Genomic DNA, 7,976 nt, shown 5'->3' with positions numbered 1-7,976 from the left:
CGTTTTTGGCCCCCCTTTTTCCAGAATTTTTAAACTTTAAAGTTGAAACCCATCACGCTTGTGTAATGAACTCAGTATCTGTTCGTCCCTGTAGAACCTTATTTTTAGGTGTTGTGTACTCACATATGTTCAAACTTAGACCTTGAAAAGGCTGAAACGACGAAAAGTGTAAGAAATCTACAATTTTGTCATGTTCGTAGACGAAATTTGACATCAGCACCAACGCAGACCATCTTGGCATTATAACCATCAACTGTACTCTTCTGTATCTTTCCCTACAGAGTTGTGTCCCTTATAATATGGTGAATTAATTTTCATTCATTATTATTTTCAAATATTCAACGAAATCTTACAAATGAATTTTATAATAAATTCACAATATATTCAAACTCTTTTTGTAGTTCTGAAGAAAATCGTTTCATCAAAACTTATATATTTTGCACTTTGAAGTTTTATATTTAACCATCTACAGAAAAATAGATTTATGTATTATATTTATTTCGTGAAACCAAATTCAGCGTGATAAGTGAGAAACTTCAAATGATCACATTGCTCTAAAATAAAGGAGTTAGCATTGTCCATAACTTAGTACATTCTTATATAAAAAATACTGGTCGACGACCAGTTACCGTCAGTTACCAGTTACCGTCATTTGCATTTTTTCCGCGAAACGTCGTGGTCAATCCGATGACGTCATCGTGTTTTTTTAACGGACAAGCATCAGTATAGGAATATTACTATGACTTGTTGATAAACAAAAAACTATATACAGTATTGAACTAATACGTTATGCATCATTTCCATGTAAAGAGCAGTTGATACTGAAATTAATACACTTTTATCATATGTTTAGTAGTAAATAAAGTAGTTTTGCATATGTGATAAATAGCCTGCTGTTTAATCCATATCGCGCAACTTTGATGTGCACCCTTTATCGCATACCCTTTATCACACCCATACCCTTTATCGCATACCCTTTATCGCACCCCTACCCTTTATCACACCCCTACTTTTTTTTTTTTTAAATAAAGTCAGTTTTTTTTTTTGCTTATGAAAAATTTGCCTTAATTTTTTTCATGACGTCATTGTTTGGTATGTGACGTCACGAACGTCGTTGTCATATTGTATGTGACGTCAATAACGTCATTTTTTTTGCCCTAATTTTTGGCACACTAAATGCAACTATAAAAAATACAAAAATAAACAAAATATTTTTAAAACAACAGCACGTAAATTGTAAGGTTTAAAACAGTTCATATAATACTCTTCTGTTGAAACATATGATAAAGCGTATAATACATGGCAAAATTCGTATCACATGCCGTATCACCCTCGACCAATATCATCCCTCGGGCCTAAAGCCCCTTGGGCTGATATTGATGTCTCGGGATGATACGACATATGATACGGATTTTGCCATGTATTATTCTCTATGTACTATACTGTAAATTAAGTGTTCCAGCCTTTTCATATATCGGTACACTAATGATTTTTCTTATATATGTGTTAGAGCACTCTTTTGACAAGCTGTAACCATAAAATAAAAGTACACATGTAGCATTCAAACGATTCAGATCCTATTTGGATTTTCAAATAAAACATGCTGTAGCGAAATTACTTATAACATATTTTACTTTCTAAAGGAATTGATGCCGAAACACTCAAGTATAAATATTAAAACGATAACTAATAAATAAACAAAAACTACTTTCAAACATTATCTAGTCTATGGATGAGTGTAACCTTTGTGAATAGGTAAATGTTGGTTTCAAATAAGGCCTAATAAACTCATGTGCTACCTTAAATAAGACGTAATATAATGCAAGTGACAATGTTTACCAACATTTCATTTAGCCTGATCATTCAATCCTTTATAGGCCATTTGCATCATTGAAAAAATATATACCGCAAGACTAACGATCCTCATCTTGCAACACCTCTCGAAGACAAAAAGAACTATCCTGGATTCTACAAATGGAAACTGCGACAATGACAAAACTAATAGCTAGGTGAATGCGAAGAATATGTGCAACTCGACTACTCTACAAAAACGCAGTCATTGTCATCGTTACTATACACCACCTACACTCCGTGTTGTCTCTATTGACGATCTACTTCCATTTATACAAAAGCCCTTAGGCTCTAAGTATTCATCTCTTTCGCACAAGGCTTTATTCATTACTCTGTTCAAAACTTCATTTCTATAAGACTTGAGTTTGGAAACAACTGCTACAAAGCTCCATTCAAACGAATAAAAACTTACAATTATCACGTAGGATGACTAAAGTCAATTACATATTGTTACAAGTTCCCATCGGAAAAGATAACTAGAGGCTCCAAAGAGCCTGTGTCGCTCACCTTGGTCTATGTGAATATTAAACAAAGGAAGCAGATGGATTCATGACAAAATTGTGTTTTGGTGATGGTGATGTGTTTGTAAATCTTACTTTACTAGTCTTGCTGCTTACATTTATCTCTATCTATAATGAACTTGGCCCAGTAGTTTCAGTGGAAAATGTTAATAAAAATTTACAAATTTTATGAAAATTGTTAAAAATTGACTATAAAGGACAATAACTCCTTAGGGGGTCAATTGACAATTTCGGTCATGTTGACTTATTTGTAAATCTTACTTTGCTGAACATAATTGCTGTTTACAGTTTATCTCTATCTATAATAAAATTTAAGATAATAACCAAAAACAGCAAAATTTCCTTAAAATTACCGATTCAGGGGCAACAACCCAACAATGGGTTGTCAGATTCATCTGAAAATTATAGGGCAGATAGATCTTGATCTGATTAATAATTTTACCCCGTGTTGGATTTGCTCTAAATGCTTTGGTTTTTGAGTTATAAGCCAAAAACTGCATTTTACCCCTATGTTCTATTTTTAGCTGTGGCGGCCATCTTGATTTGATAGTCGGGTCACCGGACTCATTTTTAAAACAAGATACCCCAAAGATGATGATTGCCAAGTCTGGATTAATTTGGTCCAGTAGTTTCAGAGGAGAAGATTTTTGTAAAAGATAACTAAGATTTACGAAAAATGGTTAAAAATTGACTATAAAGGGCAATAACTCCTAAACGGATCAACTGACCATTTCGGTCATGTTGACTTATTTGTAAATCCTACTTTACTAAACATTATTGCTGTTTACAGTTTATCTCTATCTATAATAATATTCAAGATAATAACCAAAAACTGCAAAATTTCCACAAAATTACCACTTCCGGGGCAGCAACCCAACAACGGGTTGACCGATTCATCTGAAAATTTCAGGGCAGATAGATCTTGACCTGATAAACATTTTTACCTCATGTCAGATTTCCTCTAAATGCTTTGGTTTTTGAGTTATAAGCCAAAAACTACATTTTACCCCTATGTTCTATTTTTTGCCGTGGCGGCCATCTTGGTTGGATGACCGGGTCACGCCACACATTTTTTAAACTAGATACCCCAATGATGATTGTAGCCAAGTTTGGTCCAATTTGGCCCAGTAGTTTCAGAGGAGAAGATTTTTGTAAAAGATAACTAAGATTTACGAAAAATGGTTAAAAATTGACTATAAAGGGCAATAACTCCTAAACGGGTCAACTGACCATTTCGGTCATGTTGACTTATTTGTAAATCCTACTTTACTAAACATTATTGCTGTTGACAGTTTATCTCTATCTATAATAATACTCAAGATAATAACCAAAAACTGCAAAATTTCCACAAAATTACCACTTCAGGGGCAGCAACCCAACAACAGGTTGACCGATTCATCTGAAAATTTCAGGGCAGATAGATCTTGACCTGATAAACATTTTTACCCCATGTCAGATTTCCTCTAAATGCTTTGGTTTTTGAGTTATAAGCCAAAAACTGCAGTTTACCCCTATGTTCTATTTTTTGCCGTGGCGGCCATCTTGGTTGGATGACCGGGTCACGCCACACATTTTTTAAACTAGATACCCCAATGATGATTGTAGCCAAGTTTGGTCCAATTTGGCCCAGTAGTTTCAGAGGAGAAGATTTTTGTAAAAGATAACTAAGATTTACGAAAAATGGTTAAAAATTGACTATAAAGGGCAATAACTCCTAAACGGGTCAACTGACCATTTCGGTCATGTTGACTTATTTGTAAATCCTACTTTACTAAACATTATTGCTGTTGACAGTTTATCTCTATCTATAATAATATTCAAGATAATAACCAAAAACTGCAAAATTTCCACAAAATTACCACTTCAGGGGCAGCAACCCAACAACAGGTTGACCGATTCATCTGAAAATTTCAGGGCAGATAGATCTTGACCTGATAAACATTTTTACCCCCATGTCAGATTTCCTCTAAATGCTTTGGTTTTTGAGTTATAAGCCAAAAACTGCAGTTTACCCCTATGTTCTATTTTTAGCCGTGGCGGCCATCTTGGTTGGTTGACCGGGTCATGCCACACATTTTTTAAACTAGATACCCCAATGATGATTGTGGCCAAGTTTGGTTCAATTTGGCCCAGTAGTTTCAGAGGAGAAGATTTTTGTAAAAGTTAACGACGACGGACGACGGACGACGGACGCAAAGTGATGGGAAAAGCTCACTTGGCCCTTCGGGCCAGGTGAGCTAAAAAGTAGAAACGACTTTTTCTAAAACTTTCCCCGGTTAACAAAGGTCTTGTTGCCTTCAATTTGAGCAACATCCTTCATTATGTTCATCTTAAATCAGTACAATTGAAACTACCTCCCTCTTTTAAAGAACAGTCTGTACATCTCATACCAAAACAATTGCAACAAATATTACAAATCACAAACATGTGTTCCAGGATCTTAATATTGACGACGTCAAGTCTAAACCTTCTAATTGCACCTGTGCTAGTTCCCTATTCATATATTATCCGGCTGGCATTGTTATTACTGGAAACTTATCAATAACACTCACAAATGTTTCTGGGAAATGTCTTATGCATGCCCCGGAATATTTGAGGATAAACCCATCAGTCTGCAACACAACTTTAAAATACAGATGGCTTCAGTATCGGTTGAAGCAAAACAAAATGCTAAACATGAGAATGAAAATGTAGATACTCTTTTCGAATGGATTAAGGCTGTGATGAAGTTAATACAAATCAGAATATAAAAAAGCTGAATGGATTAATGAATATTAACGCTACATAAACCCTGTTCTATCTCCAAGAAAAATGTGTGTTGTTATTCCCGCAGATAAAAACCCAAAACGATATCGTTTTTGTGTATAAATCACAACACACAAACTGCTTGATTAATGAATTAGCTTTTAAGAACTCACCTGGATACTCAACATATACCCCTATGACACTAACATACTAAGGAGAAAGTATTAGGTAATCATTTATCTGTTCTATGTTTCTTTAATCTACTGTTGCATTGCTGGGTCTTCAGAGTGTTCCGCGACACCTTTTTCTTAATTATTAACAACAAATTAATCAGCAATCATATTCGGGCTTCGCCATTATAGTGAAACTGCCTATTGTAGACGTGGCGTGATCAGATGCAGATGATAACAAATCCCAGAGATCTCAACAGTACTTACAATCTAAGACTCTTTATCTTGCAATAGTATGAAAACACTTGACTTTATTCACTTTAAAACACAAGTATTAATCATTCTAAACTAAGTACAGATTAAAATAGTTGGATAGGGATATTGCTTTAAAAAATAAAATGTCATACTTCGAATTTTTTTGTCTTAGAGAGGGGAAATCATACTGATTCTAACAAACAATTATCTGAAACTGACATTAAAAAAAACAACAATACCAAGGAAACTTAAAACAACATGAATAATTTCTTGATTGGTTACATATTTGTTATGTTCGTAGGGCGTGTTTTTCAGCAATCGTCATTTCAATGGGAACTAACTATGCTCATCTTCTTGTTTACTTGATCCCTTTTTTTAAATATGCTGAATTCATACCAGAACTTTTAACGAATAAAGAGAAGCATTATGCAGTATCCTTTTGACACATGTAATGTCATGGTACGATTTAAGCACAAACAAGTTTCAATTGGACAAATAACTGGGTAATCGTTCCATATCATCCATCGCGTAGTATGCAGTTGTTGCCTCGTTTTGAAATAAATATATATATTTAACAAGATGAACCGTTATGTCATGGTAAGATTTGAGCACAAACAGGTACCATTTACTAGTAAAGTAATGTTTTGTGCAATATCAGATACATTGTTGTTTGTCTTAAATATATCTGGTAATGTGTGAAAGTTAAAAGCGCTAGCTCCCCATGTTTCTGTTCCTAAAATGAGTACCAGTATTCCTATAATGTTCATCATAAAACCAACCATCACCTGAAATAAAACACAACAATGAAAAAATAGCAAGCTAAAACATATTTGGCCACTTAAACATACCAGTTTATAAACTCAGTTTCATTGTGTTTGTGTTGCTATTACTTAAGGATTGACTGTAATAATCTTTCTGACTATGAAAATATAACATAAAAAATGTTGTGTACACTAAATAACCAACGTAGCGTGTTATTTAAATTGAGCACCGCATTTTTCCACCATTATAGAACTTGCCTGCGATATTGCTGGTACCAACCTATAGTATAAGTTCTACAAAATATGGCAAAATCCTAGGCTACCTTCTTTGGACACCTTAAGTAAGAAATTTATATATTTTATAGATTTTGACAGATCTGTCAAAAAGCTGCAAAAAATAAACCACGATTGATTGAAATTAATATAAATTTTCATATATATGATGAATGAAATGTGAAAATGTTAGAAAACTGAAATTGTCCTACCGAGGCAAGCAATTCATTCTATCTCCGTATATATAGCGCATACTATATGGCTTTATGTAACAAGGGTAAAGTGTAGTATTGTTTGCTCTATTTTTTACTTTCAAACGTTGGGCACGATGTTCCTACAACCCCTAGGATTTAAAACAGAATCTTCGCAATTTCGTCCGCAAAACAAAAGACTTAATACCAGTTCACGGAATGTTTTACTTCACGATTTGTCCTGCTATTCATGTTATAACTGTCGTGATGAAATTAATTCCTGTACTAGCCGGAACTTTTCGTCAATATAAACTTATGCATGAAATGGAGGTAATTGAAAGACGAATCCCAAACAGCGACGAAAACCGTTTCATCGAATTAATAAAAACCCGGGATTATATTTGCCTTTTTCGCGGACGATCCAGGAGTAGATTACTATATTTTAAAATGTATATATTTGAAGACGACTTGGGAAATAATTCTCAAATTAAGGTTCAAGTAATTGAAGGGGTGTATTTCGAAAACATATGTGCCAGGGAAAATACAATTCTATTCAAATTTAACCAAGGGTAAACATGTTCGATTTCCTTGCAGAGTGTCATATATATTTGTATTGGGGTTGAATTAAGATATAGAAAGTTTACAATGACAGATGATATCGCAGTGGATGATATGCACCTTGAGATTTAAACATCCTATCCTACGATAATTTTTGTTTATAGAAAATCGTATACATGTACTTCCGTCTTGTCTTTCCTTCCTACATTACTTGCGACAGTACTGCATTTTTAGTTGAAACAACTTAAAGGGTAAACATTATTAAATCGATTTCCACAACTCGAGGTAATTTTTGATAAAACGACATCACAAAACGAACAGAACCAGAATCAACCAACAATATAAAAAAACGAATAAACTTGAAAAAATTAATCGAAGTCCAAATCCCTCTTTGACACCGCATTTTAAGTGTAACGTGTTGTAGGAACATCGTGCACAACGTTTGAAAGTAGAAATAGAGCAATCAATACTTCAATTCACACTTAATACTAGATGCCATGTAGTTTGCTCTTATTTAAAGGGAGATGGGATGCTTGGCAAAGTCAGTCCCCATATCAATCAAAAGATATTCTTCCAACTAATAAAATTCTGATACATCCTTGTCTGGCTGTACATCATTTTAATTAACGATAATGGAGTCCAGTCAATTAT

This window comes from Mytilus trossulus, chromosome 8, assembly GCF_036588685.1.
Source record: "Mytilus trossulus isolate FHL-02 chromosome 8, PNRI_Mtr1.1.1.hap1, whole genome shotgun sequence".
Lineage (NCBI taxonomy): Eukaryota > Metazoa > Mollusca > Bivalvia > Mytilida > Mytilidae > Mytilus > Mytilus trossulus.
Note: the sequence above shows the minus strand (reverse complement) of the source record.